General features: G+C 53.2%; 1 protein-coding gene across 1 annotated transcript in view; it reads right to left on the bottom strand.

Annotated features, from left to right (window-relative positions):
* Positions 1 to 22,757, bottom strand: part of LOC139598327 (ankyrin repeat and fibronectin type-III domain-containing protein 1-like) — a 237,852-nt gene extending 215,095 nt beyond the window's left edge. The window contains exon 1 of the mRNA XM_071444583.1: positions 22,624 to 22,757. The gene's annotated coding sequence lies outside the window, so the exon portion shown is untranslated. The remainder of the gene's footprint in view (positions 1 to 22,623) is intronic.
* Positions 22,758 to 23,282: the final 525 nt, after the last annotated feature.

The following is a 23,282-nucleotide window of genomic DNA, read 5'->3' as shown; positions in this document are numbered from 1 at the left end:
AGGGACCGTGCCACGCTATGACAGTCACAGGCTGCATGAAAGAGCCTTTGCTGCTTTTGTGCACAAACACGAATTCTCTCTGTCCATGGCCCAGCCCTGCTAAGCTGCTCTCAGCATCATGGCAGGACATGGCCCCCACAAGTGGGCACCTGCCCATTGCTCCAGCACCTGGCACACCAGGTCTGCCACTGCCCAAGGTTTGCTTCAAATTGGGTTCCTCTGCCACAGACACAGAAGAGACATCACAGGCACAGAAAGAACTCCAACCCCCATGGAAAGCAAGCACAGTAACTCACACAGCTCCAAACAAGGCATCGGGTGTGTCCCTGGGCAGAGCCCCGCTCCCCAAGGAGGAGCACATGGTCCCGAGGAGTAGGCTAGGCTGTCTGCCTGATCAACACAGCCAGATCCTGGTCACAGCATGGCAAGGAGAACATTCCTCAGTTTTCAGCTTGGCTTTTCACAGCATCTCTTCTTGGTGGAAGAAGAAAAGAGGCATCACAGGAGCTGTCAGTGATTCCTGGCCAGAACCAGCACAAAGGAGCCTCACACAAACCCCTCTCACCATGCCACACAGGCCTGAGGCTCCCCAGCAACACCCCGGCCCCCAGGGCACAGCAAAGGAGCAAGGGAAACAGGGCTAGGAGAGAAACAGGGCTAGGAGAGAAACAAACAGGGCTACGAGAGAAACAGGGCCACGTACTCATCCTGCTCCAGGAGCCCTCGCCAGGCTGCGGCTCAGCTCCGTCCAGCGAGGAGGGCTGGCCCGATGGAGGGGTGTGGGAGCCACCTCAGCCTCCCGTCCTCATCACCAGCAGCAGCACACAGCCAGAGTTGAATTCACTGATGCAGGGAAACAGAAGAATCGGGAAGCTCTGCCTGCAGCCAGGGCTGCTCACAGACACGGCCTGGCACAGCTGTGCTGCCCCAGCACCCGGAGCCCTGCTCCCTGCGAGACTCCAGCATGTCAGCAAGCAAATGCTCTTTGCCTATGGGCAAGAAATCTGGAGGGGGGAGGAAAAAAAAGCATCAAGAAACTCTTTGTCTCCAACCATCCCAGCCGGGCGCACGTGCAGCGTGAGCTTCCTGGCGAGGGCGGAGGGGGGGTCTGGACTTGGGAGCCATCATTTCCGCCCGAGATCCCTCCGCTCACTTATTGTCCTCTAAAAATAAAAGTAAACACTGAAGAAGAGCTCTTTGTTTTTATTTCTGCTGTGTCAGAGAGATTTCTCTGATAGGAACAAGTTGTGGGGCCTCTTCCCAAACCTCTGGGAGCTTTCCCTGAGAGCAGAGCAGTGCTGAGAAGGCGGTGGGTGTCCCAGGGACTGGCAGGGAAGGAAAGCTGTCCTCTCTTCCCTCCAACCTGCAGCTGTTCATGGTGGGGACCATAAATCCCAAAATGGTTTGGGTTGGAAGGGCTTTAAAGCTCATCTCATTCCCACCCCCTGCCATGTGCAGGGACACCTTCCACTATCCCAGGCTGCTCCAAGCCCCAATGTCCAACCTGGCCTTGGGCACTGCCAGGGATGCAGGGGCAGCCACAGCTGCTCTGGGCACCCTGTGCCAGGGCCTGCCCACCCTCACAGGGAAGAATTCCTTCCCCATGTCCAATCCAACCCCACTCTGTGTCAGCTGGACAGTTGGAAGGCATTCCCCCTTGTCCTGTCACTCCATGTCCTTGTGATGGTGAGGATTACCTGCCCTGGGCAAACCATTTTCTCTCTGTTTCAGTTCAGAGAGGAGGCCATTGCCCAAAGTGCAGGAAGCTTCAGTTTAAGTCACATCACTCCCCTTAATAAAGCAGCAAAGCACAAGGAAAGTCAGGAAAGCCATTTTAACACATAAAATACATATTTAAAAAATAAGATTGAGATATGCATGTACATCTCTCCCTGGTCTTTCTTCCAAATCTCTCTTCTTGACAGGCCCAGAGGCTGACAAGGCCAAGCCTGAGCCCTACACAGGCAACATCACTGATTAAACACAAGCACAAACTTCCTCACCAGGCAGCTGCCCTAATCTAAGCATCTCACAGCTTTCCCAGTTGTTTGTTCAGCTTCTTCCTTTACCATGAAGCTGATCTACAAAACTGCAGGGTAATGAGACAACACACACACACACACACACACACAAACACACATATACACATACACAATTACCTTTTTTTTGGACCTGCTTTAGGAGTAAATCCAGCATTAATAGCCCAAAACATCAGGTATCTTCCATGATTTGATGAAGTTGCTTATCTAAGCAAAACCCTGCAGGGACCAGCCTCATTACTCACAGCAAAGCTCTTCCCCCACACCCTGATTAGTGTTTCTTTGAATTTGCCAGTTCCAAAAAAAACCCCACAGATTAAAACAAAAAGATAAAAAAAGAGGAGACATTTGTTTTCTCGATTTGAGTGCTCAGATGGCTTCCCATGGGACCTGTCACCAGGCTGCTCAGGACACCTGGGCCCTGGGGAATGGCACATGCAAAGAGCAGTGGGGCTCCTGGCAGACAGGAGTCACCCATCCCAAAGGCAAGGGGCAGCTCAGAGGGACAGGAGAAGACAGGAGTGGAGCCATGACTGCCATGGTTCCCTCTGGAGCAGCTGAGAGCTCCCAGCCCTGTCGTCTGCTGGGACAGGACCTGGCTCCACCCTCGTGGGGACAGATATATTCAAAGATAACGGGTTTGACAGGGCCCCAGCTCCAGAACAGCAGCTCATGATTGCAAACATCCTCCCCAGGGCCTGATTACCCCTGAGAGTAATGAGTTGCAATAACCAGTGCTGGACAAGTAAAGCAGCCCAGCCCTGAGCAATAAAGCAGCCTGGGAATACACACACCAAAGTCTGCTGATAAAAGTGCTGTTAATTCCCAAACCATCCACTTCTTGGCTGCCAAGTTACCCACTGTGTTTGCCTGGGTGGTTTTCCTCCCAGCAGAGTACTGACAGTGATCTGAGTCTGGGTGCAGCCTCCAGGGCACTGCAGGATCCTCCTGCAGCTCAGCACAGCTGGAGGAAGGGGAGTCTTTCCTCTCCGAATACAACTCAGGCCCCCAAAATCCCTACAAAACTCTACAGATTCAGATGTACCAATTTGTGAGTATCAGAGTATGAAAAAATGGTCATTACACCCATCATGTGTCGGGCAGGGGCTCTGGGGTCTGGGCTGCCTCCCCCAGCTCAGGCTGGCACCATCATCTTCCTCTCCCTGTGCCAGGCCCTGCAGCACCATCCCTGCTTCAGATAATGTGCTCCAGCATGGAGGGAGAGCTCAGCAGTGTAACTTCCCTCCAGCCTCTGCCAGCATTTTTCTGATCCCACAGCTGGGTCTAGCACAGGAGGTCTCATTCTCAGCCACCCAACCTCTCCTCTTCCAGTGGCTCTGTGAGGCTGCACATCAGCTCTAGTGATCTGTCACCATTTCACACCACACAAATAAAAACCAAATCAAATCCACAGGAAAGAAGCAAGAAAAGAGAGAAAATGGTTTTGTTTCTTGTTAGCTCACCTATGAGCCAGAAAGCCAAGTCACACCAATAAAATCTGTGGGCAAGAGACAGCAAGATATCTGACTGCTGAGCTTCCAGCATCCCCTGCTGCAGCAGAAGGAACCCAGGACCCAGGGAGGGCTGGGATCCAGGCAGGCCACAAGAGACACTGGACAGGCAGCTCTCACCTCTGCCTAGGCTGGCACAGCACACCAAAACCCCAGGAGCTGAGGAGCAATGCCAGGCACAGCACCAGGGCCCAAGTCAGCAGCAGCTGTGGCACAGTGGGGCTGGCACAGGGATGTGGCCTGGGTGTGCCTGTGCTGCTGGCAGTGCTGCTGGCAGTGCTGCCATCCTGCATGGGATGTGCTGGCAGACAGGGCCAGGCTCAGAGCTGGCAGGAGCAGAGTTGTTAACCAGCACATTCAAAGCAAACTGTAACCAAAGAAAAGCCACGTCCTTGTTCAAAACTGACCAGCAGCAGTGTGAAAGAACAGCCCTGTCCTTGCAGGGCCCAGCCTTTACAGCTCTGAACTCTTCAGACACCCAGCTCACAGAGCTAGCAAGATAAGCTGCAATGCATTGCTAATACATTGCATAGTTACAGCTTTACAGGTGTATGCATTGATTTACTCCATGCACATCTCCTGGGAGCCCAGAGAATGCTCCCATCTCATTCTGACTTACAGCCCAGAGCTGATCCAGGCACAGAGGGACACTTCAGTTTTAAGCATTCTGGTGGGAGTGCCTCCAGCAGGAGCCATGGGGAGACTTTGGCTTTCCTCTAGTCATCTTAATTCATTTCAGTGTGCTTCCTGATGCTGGCACTGGAGGCAAAATCAACACTAAGAACTTGCCAAGACTCTCAGCACTGCCATGGCTCCCAGCAGCTGCCTGCAGCCAGGGCCAGGGAGCCCCCCGGGGCAGGGCTGGGTGCTGGCAGTGCTCAGGCCATGTCCTGCCAGCCTGGCACCTCCCACAGCCACCAGCACCTCACCCTGAGCCTTCTCTAGGCAAAAGGCCAAGCCTCAAACCCCCAGGCACAGGCACTGCTCTGCTCTGGGGTGCACACACCACATCTGGGCTGGGAACGCCTCACGAGCACTCCATGCAACAAGGCCACGTCCCTCTGAGCTGCTCTCCCACCCAGCTCTCCTCATCCAGCTCCCCATGGTGAGCCAAGAGCACAAGAACAGCCAGAGCTCCCATAGGACACCCACCACCCATGGCAGTGTCCCCTCTGAGAGCACAGCAGTGTCCCCCCTGAGAGCACAGCAGTGTCCCCTCTGAGAGCACACCCAGTGTCCCCTCTGAGAGCACACCCAGTGTCCCCCCTGAGAGCACACCCAGTGTCCCCCCTGAGAGCACACCCAGTGTCCCCCCTGAGAGCACAGCAGTGTCCCCTCTGAGAGCACACCCAGTGTCCGCCCTGAGAGCACACCCAGTGTCCCCTCTGAGAGCACACCCAGTGTCCCCTCTGAGAGCACACCCAGTGTCCGCCCTGAGAGCACACCCAGTGTCCCCCCTGAGAGCACACCCAGTGTCCCCCCTGAGAGCACACCCAGTGTCCCCCCTGAGAGCACAGCAGTGTCCCCTCTGAGAGCACACCCAGTGTCCCCTCTGAGAGCACACCCAGTGTCCCCTCTTGAGAGCACACCCAGTGTCCGCCCTGAGAGCACACCCAGTGTCCCCTCTGAGAGCACACCCAGTGTCCCCCCTGAGAGCACACCCAGTGTCCCCTCTGAGAGCACACCCAGTGTCCCCTCTGAGAGCACACCCAGTGTCCCCTCTGAGAGCACACCCAGTGTCCCCCCTGAGAGCACAGCAGTGTCCCCTCTGAGAGCACAGCAGTGTCCCCTCTGAGAGCACACCCAGTGTCCGCCCTGAGAGCACACCCAGTGTCCCCTCTGAGAGCACACCCAGTGTCCGCCCTGAGAGCACACCCAGTGTCCCCTCTGATAGCACACCCAGTGTCCCCCCTGAGAGCACACCCAGTGTCCCCCCTGAGAGCACACCCAGTGTCCCCTCTGAGAGCACACCCAGTGTCCCCTCTGAGAGCACAGCAGTGTCCGCCCTGAGAGCACACCCAGTGTCCCCTCTGAGAGCACACCCAGTGTCCCCTCTGAGAGCACACCCAGTGTCCCCCCTTGAGAGCACAGCCTCCTCTCTACCCCTGGGGAGTGGAGGAGTGGCTGCCTCAGGAAGCTCAGCACCCTAAGGCACTCCACATCCACCCTCACTGCCAGGACATGCTCAGCATTCCCTGGAAAATATTAGGGAAGGCAAAAGCCAGTCCTGAGCCCTGCTGTCCCTGGCACCAAGCTCAGTGCAGGCAGTGCAGTGCAGGAGGGGCAATTCCTGTGCCAGTTTTTATTACCTGGCCACTCTCAGTGTTTCTGTGCAGGGACAGCCTTGGTCGAATTCAGGGAGAAGGTAAAAGTGGTTTCCCACTTGCTGAGCCCCAGGAGCCTGCCCAGCTCATCTGGGCCCCTCTGCACACCCCCAGAGGGAGCAGAGCAGGACTCCTGTCCTGAGGAAGGGGGGCACAGGGGGGGTGACACCACCTGCCCAGGCAAGCAGGGTCACTCTGCCTCTCCCAGGTGCCCTATCCACTGATCCTCATCAGCTCCAGCCATACACAGGAGGGCTGCAGCAATGAAAAGCAGGACAGCTGTGCTGGGTTTGAGCTCCAGCAACTCCAGCTGTTTTTTCTTTGCCACCACAGCTCATTCCAACCTCTAAGGATCTCTCCTGGAGCACACTCACCTGCTCCTCTTCTCTTCCAAGTCCACCTCCATGTGCTGCAAAGCCAAGCTGCCCCAGTGCCCGAGCCTGGCTCCAAGGCTGGTCCCAGCCTGAGGCTGTGCCAGGCACAGAGACCTCCCTGGGGCTCAGAGGTGGAGGAAGAGCCCAGCAAACCAGGCACAGAGAGGGCAGGGCTGGCTTTGACCTCCCCACTTCTGACAAATCTGACAGCACACCCCTGCTACAAGAGGAGGTCAGACTGCGGACCAAAAGCCCTTCAAACCTAGAAGTTATCTCTAAGGCATGTACAGGGGACAATGCCACAGTTACAGGCCAACCCACAGATCTAAGAAGATCCTACAGCATTTTGCACCTCCACTGAAGCATTCCTAGAGAGACAGCAGTTAAAAGAAGTTGCAAATCTTATTTGCACTATCATTAAAGGGAGGAAAAGGAGATTAAGAAGATATGATAAGACTAAGTGCTGTTAGCCTCAAGCAAAGCTCAAAATTAAGTCCCAAGGTAAGAAGAACAAAGTAATTACCTCCCTGAAAAGCTTTTCAGTTCCCCATGAGGAGAACATTCCCACTCAGGACTGGGTGTGCTCAGGGGGAATGCTCTTTGATGCAGCCAGTGGTACTAAGGTAGGGCAGAGCAAGCCCACTGCAAACCTTCCACAGCCTCATGATGCTCACAGTTCCAGCTGCCATGCTTCCCCAGCTCAGGGAAGGGATTCACAGGGACTTTCCCTTCTGATAGCAGCAGCTCCTGGAACCCTGCTGGATGCAGCCTGCCCAGAGGCCCTGGGCAAGGGTATAGAGAGTCACTAGTTAGTGATGAGACTTTTAGGCAAGTTATGTCATAAGTGCCGCCAAGAATGTCTCTGCCTGGAGGGTAAATCCATCCAGTGACCTTCTTGAGTCACTGCCTGCTGACTCACTCACTTGGGCAGCCTGAGCTGAGTTGTAGGCAAGGAGATGTCATGGTGACAAGGACTCAGTGACTGTCCCCTAACACAGGAGTCTTACAGGTTTCTCCAGGATGGCAGGAGCTTGTTTGCAACAGCAATCAGCCCCCCTGTGGTCTTCTGCACTCACTCCCACCTCCTCATGCCACAGGCCATCATCACACGGGCAAGGACTTGCTCTGCTCTCGTGCCAGGACAGCTCCCAGCACGAGCGAGGGAAGTGGAGTCGCTGTTCAATGTGCCAAGGAGTCAAGTGGACAGGAGCAAAAGGCCACAATGCAGCACAAAGCAGAGAACTCAGAGCCAAACCAGCAGCCAGCCCCCAGGCACCACCCCCTGAGCTGCTGCAGGGCAGCCTGGGCCCCAGCTGCCACATGAGCCACATCTCCCTGGCACCTGCAGGGCACACGGTGCCACCTGGGCTGCTCTGCCCTCTGCCATCACTGCCTCAGCCCCAGCCAGCAGGGCACAGGGATGCAAGGCTGGGCCAGCTCCTTCCCCCTCACAAATACACAAAGATCTCTTCACAGGAGCCATGTGAAAAGGTCAGTGTCAGTGCTTGCTCGGGGAGCAACACACAGGGTCAGAGCTCTAATATTAGAGCACAGATGATGACAGGGAAGCAGGGAAGGAACAATGAAAGAACCATATAAATAGCAGCATTGTCCTTACTGGGTTTCACAGGGCATCTGATGTCAAATAGGATCGTTCACTCAGAGATGAAGTCTCTAATTGATTCCCATCTGACAGTTTCTTATCCAGCACTTGTTCACCAGCCAAACAAGCTGAGTAAATATGCTTTGTTCTACCATTAAAGCCAGTGACAAATCATTGGCTTGCAACAAACCCAGTGTAAACAGCATCCTTCCTCCCAGGCCAGATCTCCTCCTATTCCCCTGGCACCCTCCCACTGCTGCACTTGGATGCTCTGCCAGCCCCTTCCTGGCATGGGGTAAAGACCTGAGTGATGGGGACCAGCACACACTTGGCTTTGGGAACAGAGTTGCTCTCTCAAGGGGGTTTGGGCTCCAAAACACGTTTGCAGATCTCAAGTGAAACCTGCTGCAGCCCAGAACATGCATTTAAAAACAGAGACATCCAATCTACAGCCTAGAAACATGAGTCCTTACAGGAGGCAGACCCTGATCTGAGTAGAGCCAGTTTAGCCTGGCAGTGCCACAGACACATTTTATGGTCAAGCAGAGTTCAAGACAGACTGGAGACGTTCTTGCCCTAGACACGTTTGTCCTGACCTTTGGAGTGTCCCCAGAAGATTTCAGCACCCCAAAGACCATCAGTAACTGCCAGTTTTTCTGCTTTTTTTCTCCAAAAGAGCTGCTTAGGGAGAATAGAGGAGCCTGGGTGCCCCATGGTCCATTCCTGGCATGCACAACTATGGGATGAGGTATGCCAGTGGATATATCCCAGGTGAGTCCTTTTTTGGATCCATCTATAGACCTGCTGGCCAAGATTGTGCCTAGTGCCTTCCAAATGAGCCACCTGCCTCCCCAGCACAAGGTCCAGGCACTTGTTACCTGCTCAGGGAGCAGCACCTCCCTTCATCCATTTTCCATTAACTACCCCTGAGTTTTACTGCCAACTTCTGAGTCTTGTATAGAGAAATGAGGTAAGCAACAGTTACACCTTCCTCTGACTCAGAGCCTTCATGATTTTGTAAGCCTGGACCAGGTTTTCATTCCATTTTCATTCAATCAAAGCACATTTTATTTCACTCCTGTTTCCAGACTGCTGATGGAGCCCCCACACCAGTCCTGAGGTGTTACCACCACAGACTTCTCCATCCTTAACACTCCAAAGGTGAGACACAGCTGACCCTTTGCCTTCTATAACCCAACTCCTTTCCAGCACCTGAAAGACCCTTCTTAGAAAGAGTTGTTAAGGTTGGAAAGGACATTTAAGATCACCAAACCCAACCACCCACCGAGCATCACCACCATGTTCACCTCATCTTTGTGTGCTGGAGCACCAGCAGTGAGAAACAGCTGAGCTAAATCCTGCAGGGCCACATGGGGCCAAGGGTGCTGCTCACCCAAGAGAGCACCTTTCCAGGTGCATCCCACCACCCAGACAGCACCTGGACCATCAGCACACACCAGGCTTCACAGAAAAGCCAGCTGGTGGCACCTGAGGGAGTGCTGAACACATTGTACCTCCTGGTGTCCAGGCTCAGGCTCAGAGTCTCTCAATTCTTCCATGCTGGGGTGCAGCATCCTTCAGTGCAAAGCTCCTGGCTCACTCTCTGGCTGCTGTGACCAACAGCAAAGCTGCAGTTTGGGCAAACAGCCATCATCCCCACCAACAGGAGAGCAGCCCAGCCAATGACACAAACCCCGCTGCCTCAGGTCATGCCTGAGCATCACTGCAGCAGCAGCTTCACCAGGAGGTTTTGCCTAAACACCCTGGGATCCCAGGGTAAGCTACATCTTTGCTTCTCGACATTTGCTAAACCTCAAATGGAGGAAATCCAAAGAAAGGGAAAAAAAACCTCAATATTTTTCAAACAGATGATTGCTGAGAGCTAGAGAGACCTTGTGGTTTTGTGAAGGGGCCACTCAAAGTATGTATTGCTTTTCAAACCCAGATGAGAACCACTGCCAAAACAAGAGTCTTTTTTCAATTTTGGGCCCAGTGAGGAATAGGGAGTAGTGAGTGAGGGTAGAAATTTAGTGCACATATTTGCTGTAAGGGCCAAAGTCCTACCTTAAAAGGTGCCTGTCAAGGGACACATCTGAAAACTTATGAGGAAGCAAAAGTATAAAATTCTACCTGAGCCCTACTCTAGGATGTTTCCTAAGTGTTGACCTTAGTGCTGAAGTTTGGAATTTTCCTAAGCAAAGCTGGAATCACATGTTCATCACACAACTCCAGAGGAAGAGGAGCTGAGAGCCCCAGCTCCAGCCCAGCAGGAAGGGATGGCTCTAACCAGCCAAGACGAACAGGACCCCTGGAGTTGCACACAGAGGATGTGTTTTCTTCCCAAATCCACTGACAAACACTCTGACCAGGGCACCCCCAGGTTGTGCCAGACCCATGCCCTCAGCAAAACCTCATGAGAGTGCCACAGCCACCACTCTGAAGGCAGCCAAAAGGTCATCCTGCAGGAGTGACTCCCAGCCCCCTGCTCTGGAGGACTGCAATGCTCTGTCGCTTGAAAACATTGTTGTCATCATCTGGGAAACAGAGGAATAATATAATCACATGTTTCTGATATCTCTGTTTACAACTAAATTTCCAAGTCCTCCCCAGATAACATCTCTTGGGAGCATTTCTGTAAGCATAGCTTAGCTGGAAAACCTTGGGCTCTGGCTCGGAGATTACAGCAAATCCATCTCACGTGGCTCACAGTGAATTGGGAACAAGTGACAGCTTGGGGCTCAGCTGAGAGCTCAAACAGGAGAAGGGGAGAGAAAGTGGGAACATCCTCAGATACACTTAGCTGGTCACAGACTCCTGGTTTAGCACATCCTGAGCTCATTTTTTACACACGTGGCAAATATTCCAGGTCAAAAACCACTCAAGTCTACGGCAAGACCTTCCCCCTCAACTCTGCTGCCACTGGACTTGGCCTCAGGCAATTCCTCTGATTATGCCAAACCAAGTTACTCACACTTAAGCCCTTATTCCAGGATCAGAATTGTCTGATCTGCTGCAATTGTCACTTCTGCAGGAGAATTCCTAGTTACGTTTGAATTTTAATGTCCCAACAAAAAGGAGAGTCTGTGATCCTTTAAGTAGTGTTCCCTGCTCAGGGTTTGAAGGATACTCTTCCATGTTTCCAGTATGGGTGGAGGTAAGATTTACAGTGTCCCTAAACTGTCCACTTCCCTGCCTTTAAATGCCTGGGGTTTATGAATGATGCAGCACATAACTGCACCCCAAACCTCCATCCCTCAGAACCCTCACAGCTTGGGAACTCCCCATCTCACCCCACCTGCTTGGGGTAGATGTGGAAACATTTCTTCCAAGTCTCCAAAAGGTGGAAGGGAGTTGACAGTAGCTGATGTGTCAGTCAGTGAACAACAGCACTGAAACCCAAAATCCTTGGGCTCCAACTTGAGGTGCTCCTAGGGGTTGGAAGCAGCACCCTCAGACCCATGGTGAGCCAGCACCTCACCTGCCCCTCCAGCCAACACTGTCAAGTATGGGCCTTTCTCCTATACTGTCCATGACAGAGAAGAAAACTTGACTTCCAAACACCTTGTACCATCCCTGCCCTAGGGAATGGGTCTCTCCTGTACCACATCATGCCACCCTCTATATGGACACATTCCTACTAACTCCTCCATATTTCTACTCACTATTTCTCTCCAATCAGGCCCAAAGGATGGTCCAGAAGGACAGAAGTCCCTGCACAAGGTCCCAAAGCACTTGGCCAAGCCATGGGATTCAGTGGACTCCACACAGGGCTGCAGTATCAGCCCCTGGGGAAAGGGTTTAGAGCCCATTGCCTGTGCCCACCTCCACCCTGGGCAGATCCTGGTGCCAGGCACACTGAGAGAGTCACAGGTGTGAGGCACAGGACTGGCAGAGGTGACAGGGCCCCGAATTCCCTGCCTGTGAAAGATCAGCCTTGCCCCTCTGCCAAGCAGTTCAAGATCTGAACCTGAAAAGCAGAGCAATAAAGGACCACAGGTAACATGAAACCTCAAGTTTCACCCAGCTCTCTTCCCAGGGAACTGCAAATATTTGCAGTGTTTTATCCAATATCCCTCTGTGTTTGCCCAGTGCCCAAAGATAAATGAACAGGTCACGTACACTTAAGATATAAAGATTTTATAAGACTTCAGCACAAACACCAGCGAGGCACTGTTGCCACAAGGAAACAATTGGCATCTGTGGGCAGCCAGGGACCCAGAGTGCCAGTGCCACGATGGCCCCCTTGCCAGCGCCAGGGATGGATGTTCAGATCACATTCACCAGTTTGTCCATGTCAATGCCCACTGTCCCCACAGGCCAGCAGAAGCCACCCCAGAGGACTGAGCCAGGAAGGGCACAGCCATGGCTGGAGGTGAGTGCACTTTCAGGAGGTAAGATTTGCTGCAAGCACCTCTGGGAGCCTCTTCCAAAACCTGCCCAAATGCCAGATGACAGCATGTTCTTGAGCTTTTTGCACTGAAGATGACACAAGGGGTTGTGACCCTCATGTTCAGTTTGTGTGGCAGCACCCCAGAGCCAGGTCTGTATCTCCACACAGGCAGGCAATGCATCACCAACAGCAAAATCTATTCCCTCTACATGCTCCTCTTTCTGCTCTGTTTCTCCTAGAAATTCTCCTGACCAATCCTAGGAGCCCAATTTCCAAGCTTTGGCTCCCTCTCCCCTACAGCCTGTTTTCAATCATGTGTTAAAAGGGCAAGTAATGCAGAAACAAATCTGCACTAAAGGTCAGCAGCTTCCCCCACCCTGCAAGGCTGAAGAAAAGCCCCTCTGGCTCCAGCAGAGCAGAATCCCTGATCCAGCCCCAGCCATCTCTCCCTCCCCCACCTCAGGCCCTAAACAGTTGGGCAAGGCCCGGACCAGATGAGTTATGGCCAGGAACTGGGTGCTACCAGCCCTTGTCATAGCCACACTGGGAGATGTCACTCCAGAACATCACCACTACAGTTCTGAACAGAACATCATCTCTACAGTTCTGTTTCTCTATTTTCCTGGACATTGTGAGCTCCCAAAACTGCTCAACAGCATCACACCAGCACCAGCATTCTGTGCTGGTCCAGCCTCACCTGGAGTCCTGGGGGCAAGTTTTGGGTGCCAGAACATCAGAAGGACCTAAACAGGAAAAAAAAATCCAAAGAAGGGACATGAGGATGGTGAAGGGTCTGGAGAGGCCACAGGAGGAACAGCTGAGGGCTTCTTCAGCCTGCAGGAGACTGAGGTCAGACTTCATCAGGGTCTGCAGCTTCCTCTCAAGGGGGCAGTTTCAATCTCTGTTCTCTGTGACCAGGGACAAGGCCCAGCGAATGGCTGAAGCTGTGCCAGGGCAGGTTTAGGTTGGAGATCAGCAAAGGTTCTTCCCCCAGAGGGTGCTGGCACTGCCCAGGCTCCCCAGGGAATGGGCACAGCCCCGGGGCTGCCAGAGCTCCAGGAGTGTTTGCACAGCACTGCCGGGGATGCTCAGGGTGGGATTGTTGGGGTGTCTGTGCAGGGCCAGGGGCTGGGCTGGATGATCCAGGATTGGATGATGTTCCCAGTCCATCTAGAGTGCTTTGTTGAAGAAGCAGCTGCTCTGGCAGCCCCTTTCAGCATCTCTTTCCCCCTCCTGCAAGATCTCTGCTACACGGGCAGCAGCCATCACTGTCATTTCAGAGACAACAACTGACCACAAAAATATAGAGCAAGAGCACTGCTGCCAACCCTTCTGCTTCTCCAAATCCCCCTTGTGGGCTGAGGAAATAACAAGTTCACCCTTAAGGCCTGCCCTTCCCCCCAGTAAATTTGCTCTTCCTAGACAGAAACCCCTCAATCCCAGGTAACACAGCTGCCAGATTGAGGGAGAAAACAGGAAAGCTGGATGGTGACCATGGTGAAGCCCCTGCCAGTCCCTGCACTGTGAGATAAGGAGCTGGGAACAGAACAACCAAAGCTTCCCACCAGAGCAGGGGACTGCTGGGAGCAGGGCCATCGACATCAATCCGGAAGGGCAGGCTTGGATCTGGATTCAGAGACACCCATGGGTCCCCACATCTTGGGAGCACACAGGGAAAGGAAGCTGGGCTATTTTTTCCCCCCTTCTCAGAAGATTTGGCTTCATCTGAAGTCAGCCTCACAAGGTCAATGCTCTGGCAGGGACTGGGAAACTTCCGAGATGATGTCTGTTGTTTTAATTTTGTAACATTGCAGGACTGGCTCAAATAATAAGTCCAGTTGTTCTCTGGGTACTCAGCCCCAGAAGCTGGGAGTAGATTGAAGACCCCATCAATTCCAAAAGAGGAAAGAGTCAGCAAAATGCTGCAGCACTCAGACACCCATGAGTTTCTGCGGCCACATGGGATCCACCCAAGGGTGCTGAGGAGGTGCTGGAAGAACTCACTGAAGCACTTTCCATCATTTAGCAGCAGTCCTGGCTTACTCAGCTGCCTGGAGGTGCCAGTGTGATGCCCATCCACAGGAAGGGTTGGAAGAAGAACCTGGGGAACTGCAGGACTGCCAGTGTGACCTCAGTGCAGGGGAAGTTCATGGAGCAGATCATCTCGGGGCAAGCACGTGGCACCTTCAGGACAGCCAGGGAATCAGGGCCAGCCAGCACAGGCTCAGGAAAGGCAGGGCCTGCTTGAGCAACCTGGCCTCCTTCTGTGCCAGGGTGATCCCTTCAGCTGATGGGTAAAAAAAGTGTGTAGATGTGTCTACCTGGACTTCAGTAAAGCCTTTGTTACCCACAGCATTCTCCTGGGGAAGGTTCATGGCTTGGACAGGGGCACTGCTCGCTGGGTGAAAAATGGGCTGGAAGGCCAGGCTCAGAGGGGTGGGGAACAAAGATCTATCCAGCTGGCAGCCAGTCACCAGTGGTGCTCCCAGGGCTCAGTGATGGGGGCAGGTCTCTTCCAGATCTTTGATGAGCTGGCCAAGAGGGTCCAGGGCACCCTCAGATCACAGGTGACACCAATTTGGGCAGGGTATTGATCTGCTGGAGGGCAAAAACACTCTGCAGAGGGATCTGGACAGGCTGCATCCACGGGCCAACACCCCTTCCATGAAGATCCAACAAGGTTTAGTGCCTGGTCCTGCATTTGGGTCACAACAACCCCATGAGATGCTCTGAGACTGGAACACAGTGGCTGGAATGTGCCCATTGGGGAAGGCCTTGGGGGTGCTGCTCAAATGGTGCAGCTGAATGAGACAGGTGTGCCCACGTGGGCAAGAAGGAGAGCGGTAGCTGGCTCACACCAGTTCCAGAGACCCAGGGCAGTGACCATTCCCCTGCACTGGGCACTGCTGAGGCACCGCAGGTCCTGGGGTCACGCGTGACCTGCCTGTGCTCCCTGGGTGCTGCAGCAGGGAGCTTTACACAAGAAAAGACTGAACAGAGCTTCATCTTTCCTGGGCAAACACACAACCACAAACTCAAATTACCATCTCCAAAGGCAAGCCCAAAGCCACAAGATGAGTTTTGTCCCCAGAACTCCCTCCAAGATGAAATAATACAGTGTCTTGCACTAAACCTGTGGATCCTGCTGCATTTCCCCCTTGCAGTGGCAGCAGCAGAGCCCCCTCAGTGCACACCCACATACAGAGACCAGACCAGCTTCACCACCCTTGTGGCTCAGGGTGTATTTGCACACTTTTATCACATTATGTATGTTTACCCGATTCATTTCACTACAATGGGAGAAGAGCTGGAAAGCTATATTAAGCTGCAGAGGCAAGAGTGTTAAAAAAAGATCAAAGGTCCGTCATTTAAAATTAATTAATTCAAGCTTGAACTATTAACATAAATTAAAAATTCAAACCACATACAAGAATATACCCCTTTCCAAGTAATTTTCAAGAACCTCTAGTGCTGCAAGATAAGGTAATGGCACATTCCATTAATTTGCAGGATGCACAGCAGTGGTTAACCTCCACTTAATTAGAACTAATTGTAATTTTGTGGGAATAGGGCAAGCACACATTGTAAGAGATCCTCTTGACATTACACCTCACAGGGAGAGAACAGAGCTCTTTATGCCACCTCTCCCCCTCTCCCTACACACACATTATCCATCTGCAGCCCCCATACAGGCTCAGCTGGAAGAGCAGAGGCATTTCACACAGGGCCATGGCTACCAAGGCAATAGACAGAAGAAAGCACAGGATTTCACTTCCACAGCATCCCTGCTATGGGCAAAGGAAAGGCACACGGACACTTAAACACCAGAGTCACTGGAGGAAGGGCTGCAGAGAGCTGAAGCAGCAGCAGCCCATGTCAAATCACATGCAAAGAGCACATAAAGTCATGGAGGAACACCAGCACTGAACCCCGATGGAGTTGTGCCACAGGCTGCAAGGTGTGACATCGTGAGAGGATGTGGGAAGGCTCAGCCCTTCCAAGCAGCCTGTACAGCAGGGTGAAACCCCCCTGCCCAGCTCCCTCCCACCCAACAAGGCTTGGAGCCAAACCTGCATCTGCCAGGGGGGCCAGGATGGGTCACAGCGTGAGCCCTCAGCTGTCCCACCCACAGCCCTTCTGTTCTGCCCTTCCAAGCTAACTGCTCCCTGAGCACAAGGGAAATCCCCTCCTCAGCAGCCTCACCCACCAAACCAGTCCTGGCCAGGAGCCAGCACCTGAGTTGGAGCCTGGGAAGGCTCCTGGCACCATTGTGTGCCTCCAGCTTCACCACCAGCCCTGCTCGAGCCTTCCCCCACCAGCTCTGCCTCCTCCCCAGCCTGGCCCAGCTCCCAGAACAGCTCCATGCACACTTCTGCTCTAACCTATACAAAAAAAACCCACACTGTGGGATGGCCTCCAGTGCCATGAACCCAAATTGATGCAAACCATAATTCAAAGGAGTTAAAGACATCCACCCTAAAATTTTTTTAATTTGCCTAAATCTTCTTAAAAGACTCCAATTCCTGTTCCACCTGAAGCTTCTCTGCAAGTGGAAGGAATTGCTGCAGGGTCACAGGGACTGCACTTCTTCCACCTGGGCCAATGCCACCCCTGAAGCCCCCAGGAGCCATGGGGACACCCAGGCCTGCCTTCCCTGGGGACTGACACCCATCTGAGACCCAAAGCAGCAGCACAGCCTGTGTTCACAGGACACAGCTGCTTTCACTCACACCCAGGGGAGGGAGGGAAGGACCAGAGCCTAGAAACCAGAGATCCCTCTCTATGGCAGCTATGTTAAAGGTGGCCACAGAAGGCACTGGAATGAGATGAACTTTAAGTCCCTTCCTGCTCAGACCAGCACTGACCTCCCCACGTGTGCACTGCCAGCCCAGGCACTGTGCCCTGCACGCAGCACATGAGCCCCTTGGCTTTTTACCACCTTCAACCTGAACTCCTCACCTCCAGCACCGCTGAGGACACCTCCTGCCACCACCAAGCCAAGCAAAGCAGTGACTTCATTGCAGCTTCCTTCACCTAAATTGTCTCAGGAGACCCTGGTGCTGCTTTCCAGCGGGCGCAGCATCCTCCCCACGCAGCTGCACGCCCCCGCTTCCTTCCTCTGCCTCACATCACCTCCCTCGGCCTGCCTTTAACCTCCAGCTCGCCTGTGTGCTCCAGGACAGCCAAACCAGCCAGGGACTGGGACCTCTCCCCGGGCTCCTCCTCTCCAGTGCTTCCACACACAACAAGAAGCTTCCAGAGGCTCCTCAGGGTCAATGGGGCTGATCAAGAGCCAAGCTGAGCTCCTGGGGAGAACAGGCAGGGCAGGATCCTCACCAGCTCAGGTTCAAGCCCAAGAACAGGGAGCAGTAGCATCAGCACTCTCTGCCCTGAGCTTAGAAACTTCTCTGAGGATCAGGCAGAGGCACATTTGCACCCAAACTGCTCTGTCCATCCCCCAAAAAACATGGGATGGCATCAGCATGCCAAGGTGGCGAAGCACAATCAGCCAAGGAAGGAAAATGCCTGCAACACCAACAAAAACCTGGAAATAGGTATTTTCATTCTGTTTTTCTGTGAGGCACAGCAAAAAAAAGGTGCTTGAAATAATTTTATTTAAAGCTTTTTGAAGCACCACTTTGCTCAGCCAGCTCCACTAGACAGACACTTCCCAGCACCATCCCCAGCAAGCTGATGACATTCCTGAGGGTTCCTCTGGCTGTGGCCAGGGCCCAGCAAGTACAATTAGCAAACCTAGTTTAAAAACAATAGCACATTGCTTTCAGACTCATCTGGTTGCTTTTACCAAGCCTGTGTTCCCAGCCCTAAAATAATCTATCAACAAAAGTGCTTCCATTGATTTGGAGGGACTTCAGCCCAGCACACAAACTGCAACATCCACCTACCCTCTCACAAGCCAGCACTGCAGGCCAAAACTGTTCTTGAGATCATGCTTTTGTCCTCAAAACACTCCCCATGTTTCAGCCAGGCTGCTATCCCTCACAGAGCCATGGAATGGTGGGAAGGGACCTTTAGGACCATCTCATTCTACTCCTGCCATGGGCAGGGACACCTTCCACTGTCCCAGGCTGCTCCAAGCTCTGTCCAGCCTGGCCTTGGGCACTGCCAGGGATCCAGGGACAGCCCCAGCTGCTCTGGGCACCCTGTGCCAGGGCCTGCCCACCCTCACAGGGAACAATTCCTAATTCCCAATATCCCATCCATCCCTGCCCTCTGGCAGTGGGAGCCATTCCCTGTGTCCTGTCCCTCCCATCCCTTGTCCCAAATCCCTCTGCAGCTCTCCTGGAGCCCCTTTAGGCCCTGCAAGGGGCTCTGAGCTCTCCCTGGAGCTGTCCTCCAGACTGAGAATCCCCAGCTCTATCAGCGCTTGGGATGCTCCTTAAGAGCAGAAGGGGCACAGTTTCAATCAACCCAAAACAGACCACAGCATCACACATGGTGCTTGTGACTTCATATTTTCTAAATTTTTAGGTTTGATAAGTTTGAACAGCTCTATTTCTCCCTTAATTGGTGCAATTGTTTTTAACCCTGCTCCTGGAGCCACGTTGCCATGGCTACCCTGCACAAGCCTGGGCGAGCGAGGTGTATTTTTAGAATTGCCAAAATACACGTCTCTAACAGAGCTTTTCTGGACAGAGCTCTCCGTGTTCCATGACAGAGGAATTAAGGCATTCAATGGAATTAAAATGTGGGAAATTCAAAACAGATTAAGAGAGAGGCCTACGGTGCACCTGGTGCATGGCACAGGGTGGCGCCTGGGGCAGGGCTGGGGACAGGGCTGGGGCTGCAGCCTCCCCAGGACACCGTGGGACAGCCCAGTGACCAAGTGCTGCCATGGATGGACGTGGGCTCTGTGGGTCAGCAGGGAAGAGCTGCTTAGGGCCCATGGGGCTGTGCCTTAGGAAAGCTGATGAGCCTGAGGAGAGCTCAAGGCTGGGGGACAGACAAAATCAGGTGACATTGTGGTGGCTGGCAACAGACCACCTGCTCATGGCACAGCAGTTGAGACATTCTGCAAATGGCAGCGGTCCCCTGTTTGCAGATCCTGGTCCTCACCCAAATATGTGCTGGAGGAACACCACAGTGGGACTCGGGTGGCATCTGGGGAGCACTGGTGACAGCTCCCTAACACAGGAGAGAGGGACAGCAGGAAGAGACTCTGCTGGGCCTCACTGTCAATGAGGAAGGACTGGTCAGGGATGTGAAGGCCTTGAGCAGGGAGTGCCCACAGGTGGGGGGGACACTGATGGAGCAGCAGCCCCAGCAAGGCCCCTGTGAATTCCTGACAAGGGACACTTGGCTGGTCGTGGCCCTGCAAACCTTGAGGTGCAGAGATGCAGCCCTCAGACTGCCCCAGCTCCAACACTCCTGGCACCCCTCCAAGAGAGTCCCTGCCCAGCAGCAGCTCCCTCAGCTTCAGGGGAGAAAACACAGCTGAGCTGAGCCAGAAGGAAATACGAGGAAGGAAATGGAAAGTGTAACAAAGATTAACACCATTTTCACTGAAGTCAGCAAGTGGATTAAAGGGAGGGAAGGCTGGGGGCTCCAGCATAAACATGCCCTTTAGCAGGAATGAACCACTTAAAAGAAGCTGCTGAGCTGTGGCACTGTGAGCTGACCCAGGTTCCTGCAAGGACCCATCAGGGACAAGGGAGAGCACAACCAGGAGGAGGCCACGGTGACAGCAAGAGCCATTCCCTGCTCCAACCCTGTGATGCTGCAGCTCTGCTGTCCCTGCACTGCACTCCCAGGGAGCTGCCAGGCAGAGGCTGGAGAGGAACCAAAGAACCTTTCACCTCCCGCATGGCTGGGACGGTTGAGCTCAGCCTGATTTTTGATCAGAAGCTGCACTCAGACTCAGCTCACAGGTACAGGACTAGAGAGAGAGACCGAGGGCAGAGCACGTCCTGAGGTGTCTCAGCCCACCTTGAGTGAGGCACAGGAGAGGGTCTCCATCAGCTCAGCTCTGCTCTTGCTGGGCAGCAGCTGCACATGCAAAAGCCACATGCACAACCATCCCACCTGTAAGGGAAGGCATGGCCTCCTGACAGCCATCCCTCCTGAGCCAGGGCACCACCACAGCAGCAGCTCTCAGCACCCTGTCCACCCACCCTGGTGGCCACAGGCTGTCTTTTCAGGAACACACCAATGACATTAGGAAACACAAAACAAAAAATAAAGAGAAGATTCTAGAAGTGCAAATACCCAGGAGCAAATCTTCTGGTTTACAGAGGAGCTGTATTTGAGAGCTCCTAGGGTCTTGAAAATTTGCATAGACTAGAGAAAAGAATAGTTCAGAGAGACATTTATATGCTGTAAGTCAAATAGAATCATAAACATGAAGACAACAGCAGAGTCCAAAGATGTTCCTGCTGCTAATGCCTCTCTGAATCCCCCTGCAGCCACTCTTTCCACAGGAGCCATGCTATGGACCATGACTGTTCCTGGCTGAAGCTGGGCTCTGCCAGCATCACTCCAGGGGCACTGTGCAGCTGGAAAGATGCCCTCTCAAAAATCATCTGCACAATTCATTTTAGAGTCAGAGCAGTCTGCCAGCAGCTCTAGTCATGCTGTCCCATCCCTTTCACAAGGACATGAGTAATTATTGAGCACTCTAGCCACTAAAACTGATTAGAGCAAAACAAACTAATTTTGTTGCAAGGCAATGCTGTGACCTCGTTAACGATGGTAGTAATGGGCTAACAATATTTCTCCCTTACACAGTGATGTCTTTCATTAGCGCTCAAGCTGTTTTGTAAAGGAGCTTAGTACATTCCTATAAACTCATTTGCATAGGAGGAAACCCAAGCCAACACCCGAATATCCAGAGGCTGCTTCCTGGGAAGCAATCTGGATTGAGAGCATGGAGAAACATCACCCTGCAGCCAGGAACAATAACCCGAGGTGCAGGGCCGGTGTGGGGGCAGCCCTGCCTTCCCTGCCTCTTCAAAGCAGGCACCAGGTCAAGCTGCTACATCCCAGCCAGAGCAGATACCTGCCAGACCTGCACAGCAGGTTTGCTCCTCCTGCATCACAAACCTACACCTCTCATCTCGTCCTTGTGAATGAAGAGAACAACTCTGGGCATCCAAACTCACCGTGAGGGTCACACAGATGGACGCATTCCACTCCACAGTTATTGACCTCCCTGTGTGTGGAGCTGACCAGCAGCTCCTTAAAGCTCTCACACCACCTCTCTTAGGAGGCATTAGCCATTAAACAGAGCTACAGCTGCCCTCCAGCCAGTCTGATGTCCTGCATGAGGCACAGGCACACCAAACAAAGATCCTTCCCAAGAACTTCCATGAAGAGCCACCTTTTCAAATTATGCTTTCCCCTTCATCCTTTGTGTACTTACAGACACGCCAGGGACATTCAGCATGTACCAGCTTCAGAGCAAGCTGCCCCAGCAAGGGCATCTCCTCATGCCCGAGAAAGAGAAGCTGGGATCTGTCAGGTTCAGCAGAGGGAACAGCCCCTTCCTGAGGGCTGGGACAAGGATCCTGCTGCTCCAGGAGTGGCTGGGATCCCAGCGGGCAGCAGGAGACAGACTGGGAGGGCTTAAACACTTCTCACTCAGAATCACCGGTAGTCAGGGCCTGATTTAACCCAGCCCCTGTCACAGAGTCACCTGCTCACGGGGCTGTGCTTCAGCACCTCAGGCACCACACAGCTCCCACTCCAAGGCCAAGCCGAAATTTCCCCTACACTTGGAACAGCAGGGACAACAAGACCTCAAGACAGTGCTCCCACACAACACCCCCATCCCCCAGCCTGCCTTTCCCTCTGCCCTGTAGCCAAAAGCCTCGGGGCATTGGCTAATCACTAATTAACAAGATCTTACAGCTCTGCTTCTGAAGAGGGCTGGGAAATCACTTCTCCCCATCTCAAAGATAAGGAAAAGCCCAGCACAAAAGGAGATGATGCTCTTTGAGGTCCCCACAGGCTTGTCTGAAGTTCAGCAGCTCAACCCCCCTGGCCTTGCAGGGCTGCACCAGGAGTGCTGCCTGCACCTGCTGAGAGGTGACAGGGTTTGTGGCCATGTGCTTTACAGTTCCCAGCCAAGGCTCACACATAGGTTAAATGCATTTAAAGAAAGGATTAGTCCACTTACCCCTCTGCACTGTTAGAAAGGGATGTTTGTGCAGCAAAACAGCAAAGAGATTCGATCTAAGGAGCTCAATCACAGCCAGAGGGCAACTGCTCTGGTACCACTGAGCCAGCACAGCACTGTATGGCAGGGGGGAGCTTCACCTGAGCTCACATCCCAGGGACTTCGGGGCTCTTATGCAGCTCACACATTCTTAGCACTCCATGAAATACTAAAAGCAAGACAGGCAGCTGCCCTGCCCGACTCTTACCACTTGCAGGCTGACGCGTGCGGGAGCTCTCACGGTGTCACTCGCGATGCTCTGAGAGGCAAAGTCACCCTCTGCCACCTCTGTGCTGCAGACATGGGCACAGAGCACCTCCAAGTGATGTCCCCAGGTGCCTCCTGTAAAGAAACACAACCAAAACTGGGCATTAGACTGGTTACACCTGCCCAGAACCAGGCAGTACTGGCACCAGGGCAGTACTGGCACCAGGGCAATGTGCAGGCACACAAAGAACATTCACCTGAACATTCTATAACCATGGGGAAAATGGGCAAGTTCTTGGACCAAGTAGGTTTCTGCCTCTCTTTTGGAAGAAGGCTTATAAATGCTAATCCCAAAGCACCCAGAACAGGGACAACCCAGCACTACATCCCTGGCAAGCTAGAAGAACAGCAAGGGGAGAGATGGCAGCTCAGAGGCAGCTGCCTCAATTCACACAGAGCAGCACTGGAGCTGCTAGAACACTGCTCAGCACAGCAGGATCAGACCCCATTGCCACCACCAGTAGGAACAGCATCACAGGAGCCCTGCAGAAGACCAAGCAGTTCTCAGCCTCCCTCATTTTAGCTTTTTTTTTTTTTTTCCTTCAAGTTACTTTTAAGTCACTGAAATCCCTGTATAAGTCTGGAAACCCTTGTACTTTG

Source organism: Agelaius tricolor, unplaced genomic scaffold, assembly GCF_023055355.1.
Source record: "Agelaius tricolor isolate 1412-34295 unplaced genomic scaffold, bAgeTri1.0.p SCAF_19, whole genome shotgun sequence".
Taxonomy (NCBI): Eukaryota; Metazoa; Chordata; class Aves; order Passeriformes; family Icteridae; genus Agelaius; species Agelaius tricolor.
Note: the sequence above shows the minus strand (reverse complement) of the source record. Positions and strands in the feature narration are given on the sequence as shown.